At 38.7% G+C, this 17934-nt stretch overlaps 1 protein-coding gene across 5 annotated transcripts in view; it reads left to right on the top strand.

The window, feature by feature from the left end:
- The window catches only part of myo1d (myosin 1D), a 98625-nt gene that overhangs the window by 72976 nt on the left and 7715 nt on the right, over positions 1 to 17934 (top strand). The gene's annotated exons all lie outside the window — the stretch shown is intronic.

Here is a 17934-nt window from a genome sequence, read left to right as displayed (position 1 = left end):
AAATTCAGAAATAGTTCATTCTTATTTTGCATAAAAAAGGATTGGAATAAGATTCCCATTCCTTTAGCTTCCCTCCTCCTCTCTTCATCCCCATTTCATGCTTTCATTCCGCAATTCTATTTTTAACTACATCCCCCCATTGTTATCACTTGGGCTTCTAACGGAGCCCCTTCAGCCCCATCATTCTCCACCCCTTGTTCACGTTGTCTCGTTTCCTCCCAACTCCCACTTTCTTCATTTCTGGCAAGGAAGCAATGAAATATTTAAAGCTGCTGCTGCTGAACTCTATATTTATACAAGACAGATGCACATCTTTTCCTCGGTTCATTTTCTAAAAAATTTTCATTTATCTCAGTCAGTTTCCAGTAAACAGATGAATAAACCCAACGTTTTAAATTCTGTGATTACATGCTGAAAGAACAAAGACAATTGAAAGTAGTTTTGTCATGTTGCACAAAGTAGGACATAAATGTGAAGTGGAATTAAAATAAGATGTGGTTTGCAATACAGTGGACCCCCACCTATTTGCGTAGAGATGCACCTTGCCCAATCTTACAGATGGTTTACAAAGAGCTGACAAGGACACGACCCCAAAGACTTTTGCCTGTAGTGACAGTAAAAGGTATACCATACCATGCATCACTGTCCTTCTAATTCACAATATCTATTCCAAGTAGTGAGGATAATGCATGTCTTTATATAATACACACATAATTACATTTAAGTATTTCTTGAGAACATAATGACCGAGAGAACAAACCTGTCACATTTTCATTAAGGGTAGAGTTTATTTTCTGGACATTTAAATCAATCGCTGGTTTGACTCGGTGAAACCCACAACTGTGCTTCGGATGGTTTTCCCATTTACTTATGTTGCGAACAAGTGACCCACAGACAAAAAGTCAGAAATGTCTCATAAATGTGCAATAGACAATATCCATAAATGCCACAGTTTTGTGAATGACTGATAAGTTTTATCTCATTCAGTTTTTCCATCAGCTCTTTAGTTTTACTTCTGAGTCACTTCTGCATCATGCTCTTCTGCTCGTGTTCACCCCACTCGCCCCTCCGCTGAGCCAACATGTAAAAATAGCTTGTTATTGAATTATTCATCCTCAACCCCAATTCTCACAGGTGGAAAGCTGCAAGTTTTCTACCCACTGGAGTCAACCTATTTATGCAAAAATATTCTTTTCATCCAAAATCAGGAGAAATCAACCATGTTGAAAGGTGACATTGAACGTGTATGTATCACGTTGTTCCAGCTGTGTCGATCGCAGTTAATCGTCACAGTCTCGCACTTCTCCATTGTCCCTGCGTGTCAATCAACACCTAAAGACTAAGTTGTTTGCAGACCTAGGTTCTATATTTCTTAATTGTCAGGATTTCTGCAGTTTTCCTGTTCCAGAAACCAAAGGGTTTCTAAGGAAAGCAGAGGATCACTTGGCCCTACATCTGCACATGTGCATTATGTTTTTTACCACGTACCTGTTGTTCTGAGGCCATCTTTGAATTTGACTCTATAAGTCTGATAATGACTTAGAGCAGAAATTTGCCATCAACATCTGATTTATCTCTGGAAAAGTGTAAAAATTTGACTGAAAAACTTTACAGGTCAGGGTAAGTGTTGAAAAATGGACATAAGCCTATGGAAAACTGTTTATATTTCAATACCTTTTTTTTTTTTTTCCTCCATTGTGAGAACTTGTTTCATCTGCTAAGCAGTCTGGACATCATTCCTTCGGTCCATTTATAAAAATGGGAACTCTGACATTCCTCTGCTGAGCAACTCTCTCAGTCTCTTTAATGCAGATCTCAGTGTTCTGTCAGAATGTACATGTAGTCCCTCCAGCACCTTCTCTGCTGGAGAATCCCAAAAAGAAACCTTCAAAAGGGAGCTGCTGAATACTGCAGTTTGTCAGATCCGTTCCAGACTGTCATATGATTTTGACTGATTCCAGTTTCTCAATTAAGCTTATAATATGGGACGCTAGCAGCCTATTTTTAGGATTCCTGCAGTGAGTTCCCGTTTATTATTAACACGAGAAACAGGGTTTCTTCTTATAAGCTTAAAGTAACACCACAGGATTACAGAAATGACCTTTTAAAATATCTTATGATGGCAGTTTGCAGTACCTTACCTTAACTATGAAGTTTCCAAAAAGGGTGACAGTATTTCTAAATGCAGCATGTTCTGTATCAAACAGAAGTCTTACAACATGAATGTACCACAGACATGCATGTTTTAGAAAAAAAAAAATTAAATTGCATCTTACATCTCTCAGACTTCATTTTAAACCCCTCACTGATTCTGAAAATTACTAATTTGGAGACTTACATTTTAACAGCTTTCAAACCTGGTCTCACTTGCATATAATACATTCATTGATTGGAAGAAGATAAGGGGCAAAAGGGGTGTTACCAGACGCTTCTAGAACAGTAATTTGACAGGAAAGAGGGTGAAGAGAGATTTGGAAGACATGCAGCAAATGGCCCGAGACCCTGAATCAGACCCGGGACAACCACTTTGACGACTAAAGCCTCTGCTCGTGGTTAGGTTACGCCTGCTCAACCAGCGGAGCCACTCAGCGCCTGAAAAAATTAGATTTTTGAGTTTCTTATTGCCAGGTTGTCAATCAGCGTTGATCAAGATGAAAATCTGACTTTAGTTGGCAACAAATTTGTAGTTGCTTTTTTTTTATTATTATTATTATTATTTTTGAATGAAAAATATTAAGATTCAAAAAAGGAAACAGGTAAATTACATTTTCTTTATTTCTGTTTTATATCTACTGCCTTAAGCAGTACAAGTTTGTCAGCATAACAGATTTATTGCATCCATTCATTCTTTCTTTCACTCACATCTAACCTCCTCCACTTTAGTTATGTTCTTCCTCTTCTTAACCCTCCTCCCACCTGATATTATGACTCAGCGCCAATGTGCAGACCTGTGCGCAAACCTTCATTGATCTGTCAGAGTCATGTGGTCATATTGTGCTCTAACACCTCTCCCCGAAGACATCAACATTTAACTACCCCAACTGTCAGCTTTCGACACTGCAGGAGGGATTTGGGACGTGTCAGTGGGAAGAAGTGTGGAGAAGTGAGGGGGAAAGACTGAGAGTGTTAGAGTGAGCGAAGAGGGAGGGAGGAGGTGAAGAAACGAGTTAAATGATCTCAGAAAATTAGCACACAAAAAAAACCCCAAAACAGACGAGGATGGCGTCTGTAATTTCAACCCGTAGTTTAAAATCCATTTGGGTTCTCGGTTCTATAATCACCTTAGTCTGACATTGAAGGATGTCATCATTATATTGTCTGTAGATAAGCTCTTATGGCATTTGACTAAAAGTTTTCTTTTCAGTCCGTGGTGGATGTCACTCTTATCATTTGCGTAATGCCTGTTGAGTTTTCTTTTTAAACATTAATATGTTGTGTCCAACTTTCGCAATTTTCTGTCATTGATGTATAACTTCATCTTCTCCAGAGTTCTCGGGATTCACAATTTAGAATACAATCCACATACTTTTCTTTTTTACTTTAAAGTGACAGTTTTATGTAACTTTGCTTATTTCTTATAGAAAAACATCTCACTGATCATTTAGGCTAACGAACTTGAACCCCTAACTTTATTGCCTACTTTCAAAAACATTATTTCAATTTAAAGGTAACAGTGTTGATGCTTACTTGCGCAACTTTGTAAAGATATAACATTATCAAATCTTACCAGTATTTATTTTGCACAAACTAAGCAGTGATCAGTTTGTCTCCATGAATGTTGATGTCAACAGTGTTTGGATTGCTGTTATTATTATTACCAGAGCTATTTGTTTTAGAATTTCATCACTCCCTCAAGTTACAGTCGACTGGCCTAACAAAACTAAGCCTCATTCAAGCTCAATACATGGACTTCTCCTCTGCATTCATTTTGTGCTCTTTTCAGTCCGTCATTAAGGATGCACAGCCAAGCTCTGCAAATGCAACACTACCTCCAGTAATGGTGGGGGCACTGTGGTGCACTGTAGCTCTTGTGAAATGAGCAAAAATAATAAAACGGAAGATAAAGACAGACATGGGGGATCTTCTTCCTCCACATCCTTACGGATCGCTTCTGTCTACCGCTGTGCCTCTTTCTGAGGATGTATCTTATAAAGACTTTGTCCATTTATGTAATGTTTGCTCATTTTTGAAACTTTACCAAAAGTTTAGAAACTAACTGAGAACTGTCCTCTAGTGGCTACGTTGATTTACAACCATTCTAACTTAAACTCATTGAAAGCAGGAGAGCATTGACTCTTAACAGAATTGAAGCGGTTGGACTTGTTTATGGTCATAAAGGGGGCATAAATGGACCCTTTAGTACCACTGAGTTGTTTAAGACTCTTGAAGGCTTCAACAAAGCCTTGTATTATTGTTCTGGCTGTCTTTCCAATATAATCAAGCACAGTGAGAATAGTCCAAGAAATGTGACAAAATGGTAACAAATTAACCCGACTAAGTAGAGTCTAATGAAGACCGCAAATGTCTGGGTAATAACTTAAAGGCATTAGCTGTCAAGGTACTGAACACAAAGGAGTCTTATGTTGCTTTCTTTTGGCATGTAGAGATGACAAAAGTATTGTAAAAGGTATTCTGTTTGGAGTTCTAATATATAAAAAGGCAGCTGCTTTTCACACCCGTCGCTCTAATACCAATCCATCGGCGATGATGAGTTTGATGTTTTTAAATAATGTAGTCACTGACTGAGATGTTAGTTCCTTTTGAAAACTATTTTCAAGCTAAAATTATTGCTTGATATCATTAAAACCAGTAAATGCTTTATTCTCACTATGCAAGTACTAACTTGTGTTGGTTTTTTTGTCAGAGGGCTTGAAAGAAAAGGAGGAGAAGAAAGTTGATCAGTTTGAGTAAGACCATAGAACAGGATTGGGGAAAAAATGGTCCCTAAAGATGATCTCATAATCTGTTTGCTCTGGCAGATTGTCACCAAGCTCGAGTCTTTCACAGTCTTACATCTCCCACTTCAGTCCTCTGATCTGATTATTTTTTTGTTGATGTTATGATTATGATTTGGCAATCTGTTTGCAGTTTCACTGAACTGAATCCAAATGATTTTTTTTTTATTCCATCATTTGGTGTAATGGCTTAATGTTTTCTCACTCAGCTGTTGAGATCCTGTGTTATACTAACAAGCACAATATAGCATGTAATTTCATTTTCATTGCATTGATAATTTGTTGTAATTATCAATGCAATGTTGCATTACTGACTAAACAAACAACTCACCATGTTGAAGGGGTGAAAGCTAAAAATATTTATTTAAAAACAAATCTGTTGATAGCAGATATACTAGACTAAATCTGTATGAGTGTTTGCAGCAGGAAAATGATTCATTTGGAAGCAAATATCTGATGCTGTGCGAAATGTGTTAGCCGAGCAATTTAGATCTAACTACAGGCGACGTGGCCATTGTTTAGAACTGCTTGATAAAAGCATAATGAGAGGGAGGCGGCAGAGAGAACTGATGAGGAAGGCAGACAGAGAGGAGGAGACAATCTGCCTTTGTCGTCCTCTTCCAAGGTCACCCTTTCTGCTGAATCAAATATTTCACTCTGGAAGAAATGGGCATCTCTCTCCTCCTCCCCCTTTTCCTCCATCCCTCCTTCTCACTTTCCTCCTCCTCCATCCATCACTTGTTTCACTGCCGCCGCTCCCCCTCCCCCCTCCTTGTTTTTCACTTCACATTCCACTTCTCCTCCTCGCCACCACCACCGTCCTCCCACTCGCCGCCTCCCTCCTTTCTGGGGCGCTGCGGATGCAGTTCCCATGGCAACCATTGGATCCATGCTTGTCTGGATGTGATCCATTAATAGCCCCGCTGGCTGCGGATAACACCGGCGCATCTTGCGTTTGGACCACAGTTGGAGGAAAAATAGACGGAGACGCGCGATATCAAAACCAAAACATTCAAAAGAGAATCTGTGCGAGAACGTAGGGAAAGATGGAGCTTGTCTAAACCTAAATTTAGCCTCACTCCCCAGACAGTTAAAGCTGCACGTTGACTCCAAGTGCATCCCTTTTTATCTTGTGTCCTCTTAGCATTTCAAACAGAAATGTTTTGAATGCTCTTGATTTGTTGTTTGGCGGGTTTTCCTATTGAAACCTTAGATTTTTAACAGAACAAAATCTTTTATGGCCATTTCTATTTTGACGTCCAGCATATTGATAGAACTTATGATTTTTGTTGTTATATTTCACAACTTACAAGTGATTTTTACACATCGAGACTGGGACTCTTATCTCCGTGGCTCATCACATTGGCAACATGCTGTACCCTGGCTAGGTGGCATGTTGAATGGCAGGTGGCCAGGCCGGAGTGTTTGTGTGTCTGCTTTTTTTTTTTTTTTGCGACTGTGTTTATCTCTGCAGACCTCGTAAGTACACATCAGAGATAATGCTTACAGGGTTAGAAATGAGCGGTTTGTCGCAGAGGCAGCGTATGAATGAAAGACAGAGGGTGTGTGAGAGACGGTTTGACCTACTTTTCCACTGCGGAGGACCAGATCCACAGAGATCCAGCCAGCCGCCTTCTCGCCGCACCTCTTCATTTTGTCTCACCCACAAGGACAAGAACAATTAGCAGAGTGTTCTGCAGACCCACCAGACCTAATAATAGTAACACATTTTACTTTCAGATGTGGCTCATTTAACAGGTGTGTAGGTCAGACGGTCACTTAACTTTTATTGTGAGCCACTGCTCGGACGCTTATCTGGCTTTACCGCATTTCTTTTATTTCACAGAACATATTTACATTTAAAAATTACTTGATGTGCTTGATGTCCTGTGTGACATTAGAAGATCGTTCTGTTATCATATGTTACATTTCTGGTCAAGATAAACTCTCTGAAGTTTCAGAGATGTTTTAGCTTTTGGATTCAATGTTCTGGGAAGTATTTATTATTAAACCTTATTTAAGACTATAATAAACATCTAATTGGATTTACCTGTTTAAAAATCTTTTTATTTTTTCTGGAAAATTCAATAGATTATGCTTTCCTCTTTCAACCACCTACTTTTGATTTGTCTGTTTATTTATCAGCATGTCAATGTGTTTAAATATTTCTGATCAGAAAAATTGACTCCCTGAACTTTGCCTTTTAGGCTCCCACTAAAACGCTAAATACGACTTGGCACGTCTCATTCATTAATTGCATAATGAGTTTCCTCTGCAGTGAATCAGACGCTAATTACAAACAGATCACAACCGTAAATTAAATGAGAGGCTCAGTGGAAATTAGCTGCCATAGATTTGGCACGCATTGTCTTCACAGCAATTGCTTCGCTTCCCCTTTATTCAGCCTACATACATAACCATAAAAAGACGTATGTGTGCGATGGACAATTAAGGAAATTATCTGGTATTTGTTTCGTTGCACTTAGACGGGAAAATATCATTTATTTTTAGATGCTGATGGCTGTTGGAATCAAAACCCATCAGTGTGAAGCGTGTGTGTGCGTGTGTGTGTTCGTGCGCAGATGTCCATTTGTTGATATGCTCTGGAATTCCTTCCATGAACTCTCTGCGGTACTGTAGGAGCCGCGCTCTGGCCTCAGTAAATGAATGAAATCGGCGGCCTTGCTTTTAGATCGCCTGATTCATAGTGTATAAAAGCAGTAGTTAAGTGCTGTACCATTAAGAGGTACCTGTGACCTCTACAATCCTCTCCCAACCCCCAAACACAATTTTTTGCCCAGCAACAGTCAGCACACCAGCTTCCTCTGTCAGACCAGTTATTATGGACCCATTGCCCCCCATTTCTTTTTTTTTTCTTCCTTCCTTTTTCCATCACTCACTGTTTCTTCTTCCATTTTTCACCTCTGATCAATGGTTCTCCTATCTTGTCCCCTTTTGTCTTATCGATATTGTCTTTCAATGAATCAGTCCACTTCCACAAAATCTCTTTTCCACCAGTTTCCGTTTTCATCTTTTCAGTAAATCACACACTTTATCCTGGTGACCTGACACTTCATCTGAACTTCAAGATAATGAAATGGGTTTAGATTTCACTCTTGGTGTCAAACAAATGTTGTGTTGCGTCAGCATTTTAAGCACACTTTTAAAATGGTTAGCAAATTTAAATTTAAAAATGTACATTAACATTTACCTGGCACAGTTAAGAATTAACCTAAAACAAGTAACCTTCCACATAGCAAATTTCTGTTTCTGTTTTTATAGACATGCAAAGTTGAAGTTTTGAAGTTGAAGAAGCAGTATATCTTCTTGATGTATGCTTTTTACAGAATAATTACTCTAAACATGCAGGTAGAGCTACAATGGAGAGGTTTAGATTGAAGCACTGTATGGCCTTAATATCAATATGTAGATCCATGTTCTCTTCTGAGAACATGTGGCAAAAATTGAAAATTGATGCTCGGGGACCCTATCTATTCATCTTCTGAAAGATGACTGGGTAAGTCAGAGAGCTCCCCACTGCTGGCAAGATTCTGACTGCCTTATAAAAAATGATCTGAATCTAAACTGTCCTTTTTCTTTTTCCCATATTCATCATCTTGACTGACACTTGTATAAAATGACAAAAAAATCTGTGAATTTGATATTTTATCTCTATATCCTGCAATGATTCATTCAGCACCTTTGAACTCTTGCAGCTCTTGAAAGGAAACTTATCACGACCTGACATGGTTTGTTTTAAGAGATGAAACTTTGATTAGGCATTGACTGGCTGTAATGAGCAAAATTGGATACGTAACTACTTGAGAAGTGAGTGCTCACTCTTCAGGAAAAAGACTCGAAGGACACGACTCGCCTTTATCTGCTTTGACTCAGTGTGAGCCAGAGTATTGATTTACCTAATGTGTTTTAAGTTAACTCCTTTGGCCCTTCAGAGTGTGGAGTGTCCTTTAGAAAAAGGACACTCCACAGCTGATTGGCGAGTATGATTTAGCTCGGTGGTTTTGAGGTTTTAAGAGGAGAAAAGGTCCAGCGGTGTTGACCCGGTTGGAAATATGAGCCGGTTAAACCACCTGCTGTGCGGCTATAATGACTGTGCAGTGTGTTAGACGCCACCATCTGTGGAGCGGCAACAGTGTCCTCCGGGGACCCGGAGGCCTTTGATTTTTGAGTTTCCGTTCCTAATTCATCCCCCGCTGATCTCTTAAACAGTTGAAACGTTGAGGTGAGATGTGTTCTTTTGTTTAATGGGGGAACGACTGGGAACACCAGACTCACAGCAGCTTAAATAAGAAATGTCACTGATCCCACCTATTCATTACATGTCCTGTGGGAGTAAGGAGCAGTGAATCTAATAATGGCATATGGAGCACCTTCTAGTATTTTGCATATTTTGTCAATTTATCTATCCTCTACTCTCCTCAGAGTTGAATTCTGGGATTTATGAACCAGATATTAATAAGGAGCAACAGAGATGGTGGAGGGGGGGGTCTTTGGCATACCGGCAAGAACTGAGTTTGTTTATATAATTCAACCATCACTTTTATTCATATTTTCATTTAGTAGATGCTAAATTTCCTTCTAGCATAAAACACAAAACATTCTTAAAAGATGAGTGTTCTTTTCTCTTTTCAACATTTATTTTAAAAAAGCCACATGAATGTGAAAAAAGCCACATGAATGTAATTTAACTCTGGATTTATAGTTTCTGTCCAGCTGGAAGGAAAATCCCTGCTCTGGTTTACTCTTTTTACTCTTTAAAAAAAAACAACCTACAGGTTTATTTTTTAAGGATTGCCTTTTTTTTTTAGCTCCATCGATCTAACTTCCCTCTCCTTGCTGAAAAGAAGTGTCCCTGCAATTTGTTGCTGCCTCCTTGTTTCCCATTAGAAGTGGTGTGTTCAGGATGATGTACAGTGCCATATAGGCCAAAACACTCTGGTCTCATCTGACGGTGTCCTCCTTCTAACAACCTTTCTGTGGTAAACAGCCAAGTATTGGTTGATATCCTTGTGTCATTTTCTTTCCATCACCAGATAACAAATTAAATTGTTCAAAACGTGAGATACATTTATACGGAGCTCAAATTATATCCAGGAGGAATTAAGTAATTATGTGACATCTTAAGGCACTTGGATTTTATTTGGGGATGTTAAAGTAAAATGGGCTGAAAAAATATTCCCACCATGTTTTTTTTTAAGAGTTTCATTTGCAAAAAAAAAAAATCATCCTTTTCCTTCTTCTTGCACTTTACAGTTATGCACAACTTTTTTGTTGGTTGATCATATAAAATTAGGATAGAATAAGTTGCAGTTCGTGGTGAAAGCGGCAACCAACACAACCCACAGAACTTAAAAGCACTTCACACTACAGGATAACATCTGTACTTCTGTACGTTCAGAAGTTTTTGTTGGCCTTTGGCAGCTTTTGATTGTCAGCGTTTCTATTCCATAACTGCAGCAGTCCAGATCCCGCTTGCTGTGCAGAAAAATAAGAGAGACTCACAGAGAATATTAAAAAGTAGGGTTCTTTTAGCTTAGTTTCCTGCTTGTGTATAATAAAACTTCATATTGCAATTCTTGTACTTTCTAAGCTGCAGACTGACTTTTCTTTAAAGTCTAATCTGTCCTTTGGGGACAATGATGTTGTGTAATACACACCCTCACATGTTGGAGGTTTTCTTTTTAAAGACCTATATGATCTGCTTTTTATTTTTATCTCATTTTTGCTCAGCTATTTTTAGGTTTAAAGGGAACTTCTGTCCCTTTAAGCATTTATTTTGAAGCTTTAGACCTTTTTTTTATGCTGTCTTATTGTTGTGATTATTAACTTGCTTATTAACGCTGCTCTTTTGTGCTCGGTTTTGTATTCTGATCGAATGGGGAGCAAAGGCAAAATCAGTTTCTGATGCTCTGATTTCCTTCTGAAGGTTGTGAGTGAAAAGTTTTAATTTGACTTTAGAGTTGATCGTTTGAGGATATGTATCATCATTTTAACAACTTTTTCTTTTCAGTTGTTTCCAGGCTTGAGTTCCTAACAGTTGTATTTGTTTCCACGTCCCAAAAAAATTTTTTTTTTTTTTAAAACACTACGTTAAAAGGAAGGGGGTGAGAATTGAGGTAGATTTTGATATTTCCACTTCAGTTTTGACCAGCATTGTTGATGTAATGTGCTCAGGCACCATAGCACGTTCCTCCCTATGGTCATCAGAATAGCCTGATATCAAGCTAAGCAAGGCTTGTGCAAGTCACACTTTTCTGCACTTAAAAAGTCTTTGTCCCACTTGTGAAGTAATGCCGTTGTGAAAAGTTTGTTCCGAAAGAGAACCTGCCATGTTTGAAATTGGCAGGTTCACAATTCACAAAATTGGCAGGTTTCGTGAATTGACCAAAAAATTTATTTTTTGGTCAATTTTTAAATTGACTTAAAAATCTCTGACAAGTGCAGCTCCTGTAAAAAAAAATAAAATTGTTACTTTAAAGGAGTGCAGGTAGCCATACATTAAGTTTTGTAACGTCTTCATTGACTGATTTAAGATCCAGGCTCATGGAAAATGCTTCATGTTTTAATTTATTTTGAACTACTTTGTCCTTTTGCATTTCTTTATTTGAAACATTACATCTGCACTTTGCAGCTCCATCAAAACTGCACAGCTCTAAGACACAGTCATGCTAATTAAAGAACTGCAGTCAAACAGCCTCTTGGGCAGTTTTCACAGCGTGAACCCCTTTAAACCACAGCCACTTTAAACTGGGGCAGATCATCTTTTTTTTTTCTTTTTTTGGCAGTTTCATCCGTCCAGCTGCTTTGAATCAGGTTCTTTGTGTTATGATAATCAGGGACAAGAACTGTTCCACCTATTTGCTGCTCTGGATTATTTTTAGTTTTTATGTAGGTGTGAGTGTGTGCTGCTGAGTGCATGGTGCCATTTGTTCCTCTGTGTGAACGCAGCTCACAGAAGGATGTGAGACATGCAATGCAGCCATGTGAGACAAAGAAAGTGTGATGGTCAGAGGAACAGACTTTTTTTTGTGCAAATCTGCTGAATACATGTCCAATTAACTGAAAGGAGGAGGGCAGGAAGTTATGACAGACGATGACTGGAGTATGCAAAGCTTGAACATACAGCCATGAGCATCCTGAGGATTCTGAGGCTTGGGTAAAAAACCTCTTCAAGACATCCATCTCTAGAAAAACATTAAAGTCGCTACTTGTATTGTCAGAATCGATTTAGAACATTGCAGCACAAGTGAAAATGTGTTTTAAACAGATTTAACTACTCAGCAGTAAGGAAACAAAAAGAAATCACAGTCGACAATTTGGAAAGCTATAAAATGAATTGAGCTTGTTTATCATTAAACGTCTTCGTTCCTCCTGTATTTTAGAGCAAATGTACTTCTGAGTACATTAAAGTTATTTCTTTTTATTTTGCTTCTGATCTGATCTGCATTTTACACAAAGACCAGAAAATCTGATGCGTTTTTTTACACAGAATCAATTTTTTCAGTTCAATCTAATTATACAGACAGACTCAAAGTCCATTTCGCATCTTACAATCTGATGCCAGTTCTAAACATAGAGTAACATTCAGCTTATTGTTCCATTTGGAAGATCTAGCTTACTGCATCAGGTCTGTTTTTGTAGCAATAACCTCATCCAGAATTCATGTGTGGCCCTTTAAACCAGAGGAAGCTCCAGCAGAACATGGTGGCCCCTTGGCTTAACAGAATGAGGGGGGTCAGAACACCAAGCAGACACAAGAAACACAGAAACACTGCTTTACTTTGTATGTTAAAGAAAAATGTTAGGGTTAATGTCAGCTGTAGTTTCTTCAGTGGCTGCATCTAGAACAGAAACCCAGGAAACATAAATTCTAAGCTAGTGGGATGAAAAACAGAGTAAACTTAGTTATTCACAGCAGTAAGTCCTTTAACTGTTTACTACTGCAGAAAAAACAAAAGGATAACATAGTTACAGGTAAAGGCAGTAATTGCAGATGATGGATAATTGGAGAGTAGTAGGAGAAAGTAGCAGAGCGAGGAAATGTGGTCAGTATGTCCTCCAGCAGCCTTATGGCATTACCAACTGACCTTGCATCTTGGTACAGCCTGGTATAGATGCTGAGGGTGGCATTTATTTGCAAACATGTACGGACATTTCCAACAGGAACATGAATAGGTCTATATAGTTTAAGCTGCAAAAAATTCTCCTTCTCCTGGTTGGTGTTCACTTTAACTAAGCCACCTACAGTACATGGAGTTGGTGGAGTTTAACCGAACAAGAAAGGTTGAGCAGATTTTAACTAGAACGCTCGCGCTCTCTCATCTTCCTCATAATCTTTTTCTTCTGAGTTATGTTTCTCGGGGGAAAAAAATCTAAAAGCATGAAGGGAAATCCTTCAGAATCGGCGTTATAATTTGACATTATTTACATGTTAGTTATCCAAATCGAAGGCATCACCAACTACTAAATCGAAAGTCCAGATATATGTGAAGAACCTTTTTTGCTATAGAATTGTGTGTATATTGTTATTTTTTGTTTTGATCCCGATGTGTTTGTGTGGACAGCTTGGATAGAAACCTGACTGTCCATCAGTCATAAAGGCAACACTATCCAAATCTGACCTGATGGTGTTTGAACTAAAAACACAACAATACACACTGTCTGAACACATATCAAACATATTTCTCCTTTTTTTCTTTCATTTTGATCTCCAAGTTGTCTTAAGATCTAAAATAGTGACATAAAGACAGAGCTCTGTGCACTTGGGAAGCAGATCCTCTTTGAAGCGTTGACAGATGTATTTTTCTGATTCAATCTGCGCGGGGTGGTTTCTATTCTGAATCAAGTACGTTTCCCCCTCATTGCTGTTACTGATACTAAAAGTTGGAAACCTAAATCTCAGCCTATGAGGGATTAAAATAATTCACACTTGGAGGTAAAAACAAAGAGCTTGATTGAAAATTCTGTTCCATCAGCCTTTAAATTTAATTCCCAAATGTCATCTCACACAGAAAGGAAGGAAGGAATATTTCGCTTGGGCCGGAACAAACTTTAGCTTTCCAGAGTGCCATCGCCTCCTCACCACCTGCAGTACTTATATATATTTTAGCAGCTGCCAGCTTGGGGGACAGTCCAGTACCCCGTTAGAGGAATGACTCAGAAGGTGAGCTGGATGGTTTAATGCATCCGAGGCGATCTCCTCTGCATTTCGTCCCTCTTCCACTGACCTTGTTTTCGTATCTTTTTAAAGACTTGTTTTAAAATTGGGAATATTTTTACTTCAGCATTTTTAAATTTTAATTAAACAAATTATAACCCATCTACCACATTAGAGAGATTTAAAATAATAATAATAAAAAAAAGGCACAGAACACGGCGGGAAACATGGATGCCATCACTTTTTATTTAATGTTAATTTGGGACAATTTTGTCTCTGCCAAATACCAAAATTAAGATTCTTATCAGTTTTATGATTCTACAGTGAAAGCACACAAATAACACACCCAAAGATCATTTTAAGTTCTAAATATAAAACAAAACAAAGAGTAAAATACTAAAGGCGAGGAAAAGATAACTTTATGTCGATTCAAACTGTCACATAGTTGGATATGGAAGGCTAAAGCACTGTATTACATTATAATGCAGCGGACTAACCGCTAAGTAAATGATTGGAGAAATATATCCAAAAATGACCTCAGATAAGATCACATTTTTTCATTTTGATCCTGCGAGGAATAGAAAGACTTGTTTTCCCTTTTTCATGTCACTTGATGATTCCATATCCAAGGTCACCCTTTATTACTCTGTCCTCCAACTTTCTGCTCTTGGCTCTTTATTCAGATTAGGTTAAAAATATGTCACTCATAAATGGGATACTCGTTCAAAAAGCTGAACTGCCTTCATTGATTGTAATGGAAAAGGGCTCCTGCACCGGGACGATTTTTATACTTTTTATATATTTTTTTATATTTTTATATTTTGTTCTCTTTTACTGAGAGAACAAAAACATAATGCACTCTAAATGCACTCTTGTGAAAGTGAGTCTACTTTTAAGCCACACAAAGTAATTATAACAAGATCTAACTGTTTACAGTACTGACGCATGTAAAAATAACTTTAATAATAATTCTTCATCAGAATATTTTCCAACCTATTTTTAGGTGTGAAAAAATGATTTAAAAAATATAGAATTATTTGGTTTCTATGAAACTACAAAATCTGTTGGTTTTTTGAGCTAATAATAAGGCATGAAGGGTAAACTGACATTCAGCTTTTCTTTCCTCCCAGATTTCATTTTCTCGCCTTCGTCTTCCTCCAGCTTCTTTTTGTTCACACAGAGGAAGCACCTATGGGGAAAAAGTGATTCAGGACTCACGTGGCTTGAAGGGCAAAGACGAACACATGCAATGGACTGGGGGGGAGGGGGCTGGAGTAAAGGAAAGAATTGATTTTCCAGTCAAAGAGGCCATCCAATGATGGACCAAGTCTGCCCCCGGGGTTCTTGGGGGAGGGGGGCGGGGGGGGGGGTTCCGGCTGGCTCAAGCCGACTACGAGTAAAATATGGCAGTCAATGAACTTAAAGCCAAGCTGATCATCATTTCTTTCTCATTAGAGATAAAGTGCTTACCGTTGTTTCTTTAAAACAAGTCTTTATTTGTTTTGGCTCAGAGATGCGTCAACGATCTGTGGGGTTTTTTTTGTATTTTGGTGAGGTGGTTTGGATGGGAGCGTTTCGGTGTTTTTTGCCCTTCACTCGGCGCTCGGCCCAGCATCTCCTCTGGCATTCCAGCAGCACGGTGAGACGGAGACGGACCGCGATGAGAGACGGACCGAGGAACAGACAGATCGCTGCGCACTCACGCAAACACTACCGATGGCTGGCTGGCTGGCAGCCATGACAGATGGGGGAGTTGGGTTCATGGGGGGGTAGGGGGGGTTGCCATGGAAACCAGCACCGGCGCTACCCTGAGCCTTTTCCACCCTGGATAAAGCCGAGCTGCACATGCTCTGCAGAGGAGTGCAGCGTGGGCAGCACAAGCCTTATTTTTATTTTTTTCTTCTTCTTGTTTATTTTGTTGTTGTGCAACAAGTCAGATTCAAAAGGTTCACGGCTGAAATTTAGACTTTAGATAAAAGCGGCACAGAGCGAGATGGTGGGGGCGGGGGGGGGACTGAATTTGTTTACACGATTTAGTAACTATGTCATCGGGGAAAGTATGTCAGAACAAACACTTGACCAAACAGAATCAGATGCATATTTATTTATCGTGCTGTCAGCCCCTCCGGCCCCGGCGGCTCTATATTTCCATCACTTCCTCCTCCCACTCCACCAGAGAGCAATTATCACACAGTCATCTTCTCGGTTTCCATCACATTAACATTATCTCACGTTTCTGTCTCCCTCAGCAGCCCCACGGTTCCCGCTGATTTTATTCTCACTGGCTGAGTCCCTCCATCGATCCTGTCGGAGAGCAAACGAGGCAAAGCCCCAGTTCACCCGCAGAGGGTCTAACTGGATGTGACAGTCTCTAAAAGCCCGGCCACTGCCGCTCTCTGCTCCAGAAACACAGAAAGGGTTGATCCTTCCATAGCTCTCCTGCATGCTTTCTTCACTTCATTTTCCCAGCCTCTCTTCTCAAACATGCCCAGACATGGTGTCTGCAGCAGCATATATAGATTCAGCTCCCGCTGTCCTTCATAAATACCGTTATTTTCTCCTACACAATCATTCACGCTTTGATCACATGCACCTGTTCTCACATACAAATAGTCTTTTTAAATTACAACATCTTGGAATTTCTTTTGATGGATGATATAAGACAAGAGGCGTCTAATGACTTCCTGAACCTTTGCTGATGTTAATTTTTAAATTTCCTGCCCCTTGATTCTGATGAAGCCAAAGTCTTTGTTACTTCCCTGTTTCATCAAGTTCAAGTATTTTTACTTGGCGTGTCATTTAGAGTAATTTGATAAATTCCTCAGTCATTCCTCATATTCCTATATTTTATCTCCAGGAGTCGAACCCTCTTGTAATACTTTGAAGTGTTCTTAATCTATAATAGTCTAGGCTTTAAGATGGTCATTTTAACATTATTTTGATCACAGCAGCTGAAGTTCAAGTACATTCAGTTAAATTAAATTTGCTTTTAGATCAAAGACTTTGAGCCACCCTTCACTACTCTATATATCCTATTATGACTCTTTTTCAATGTATTTTGTATTCTAACATCATCTTAATATGTCATCTGTTGAAACAGATACATTAGTTTTAAATACACCACTAGTAACTCTAGTTAAACAAGTAGATATTTTGCTGCACTGACTCAGTTCTGTTGAACAAAATGGTAGCAGTGCCTTTATTTTTGTATTGTACGAGTTGATGGATTTTCAAATTTGATATAAAACTTTTTTGTTAAGAACAAAGGGTGGATTTACGTACAGAAACAATTCATGAAAATTAGAAAAAAATTATGTTTTTAGATTTCTTTACCAGATTATTTAATTTGAATTTATTCGTGTTCTGTGACACGGTGTCTAAATCACTGTGAGACCATTTTTTTTCCTTTTATAAAGCTTCATTCTTATGCAAAACAGTTTGGGATTTTTTTTTTCAGTATTGCTGCGAAAAATGTCAAAGGCGCCTTTCTGAGTGAGACAGATAACTCAGTTTGTATGTATGATGGTGATTTATGGTTCCTCACTGAGTGGGCGTATGTGTATACCTGTGTGAATGTGACTGTATGATAAATGTGAGATACAGTTGTGATTATGATGCTGTTTATGTCAGAGAGAGGGTAAAACCATAATTTATAGCCTAATCCACATCGTACAGGGTTTTCTAACGCTAAAGTATTTAATTTTAGTGGAGATGATCCTCCAATCATCTTTTTGGCCTGCAAAACAGTGGAATGAACGATCTCACTCCACCTCATGTTTGCGGAATCCAAGGAAGGTTTTT

This window comes from Poecilia reticulata, chromosome 19 (assembly GCF_904066995.2).
Source record: "Poecilia reticulata chromosome 19, P_reticulata-male-v2, whole genome shotgun sequence".
Classification (NCBI taxonomy): Eukaryota; Metazoa; Chordata; class Actinopteri; order Cyprinodontiformes; family Poeciliidae; genus Poecilia; species Poecilia reticulata.
Note: the sequence above shows the minus strand (reverse complement) of the source record. Positions and strands in the feature narration are given on the sequence as shown.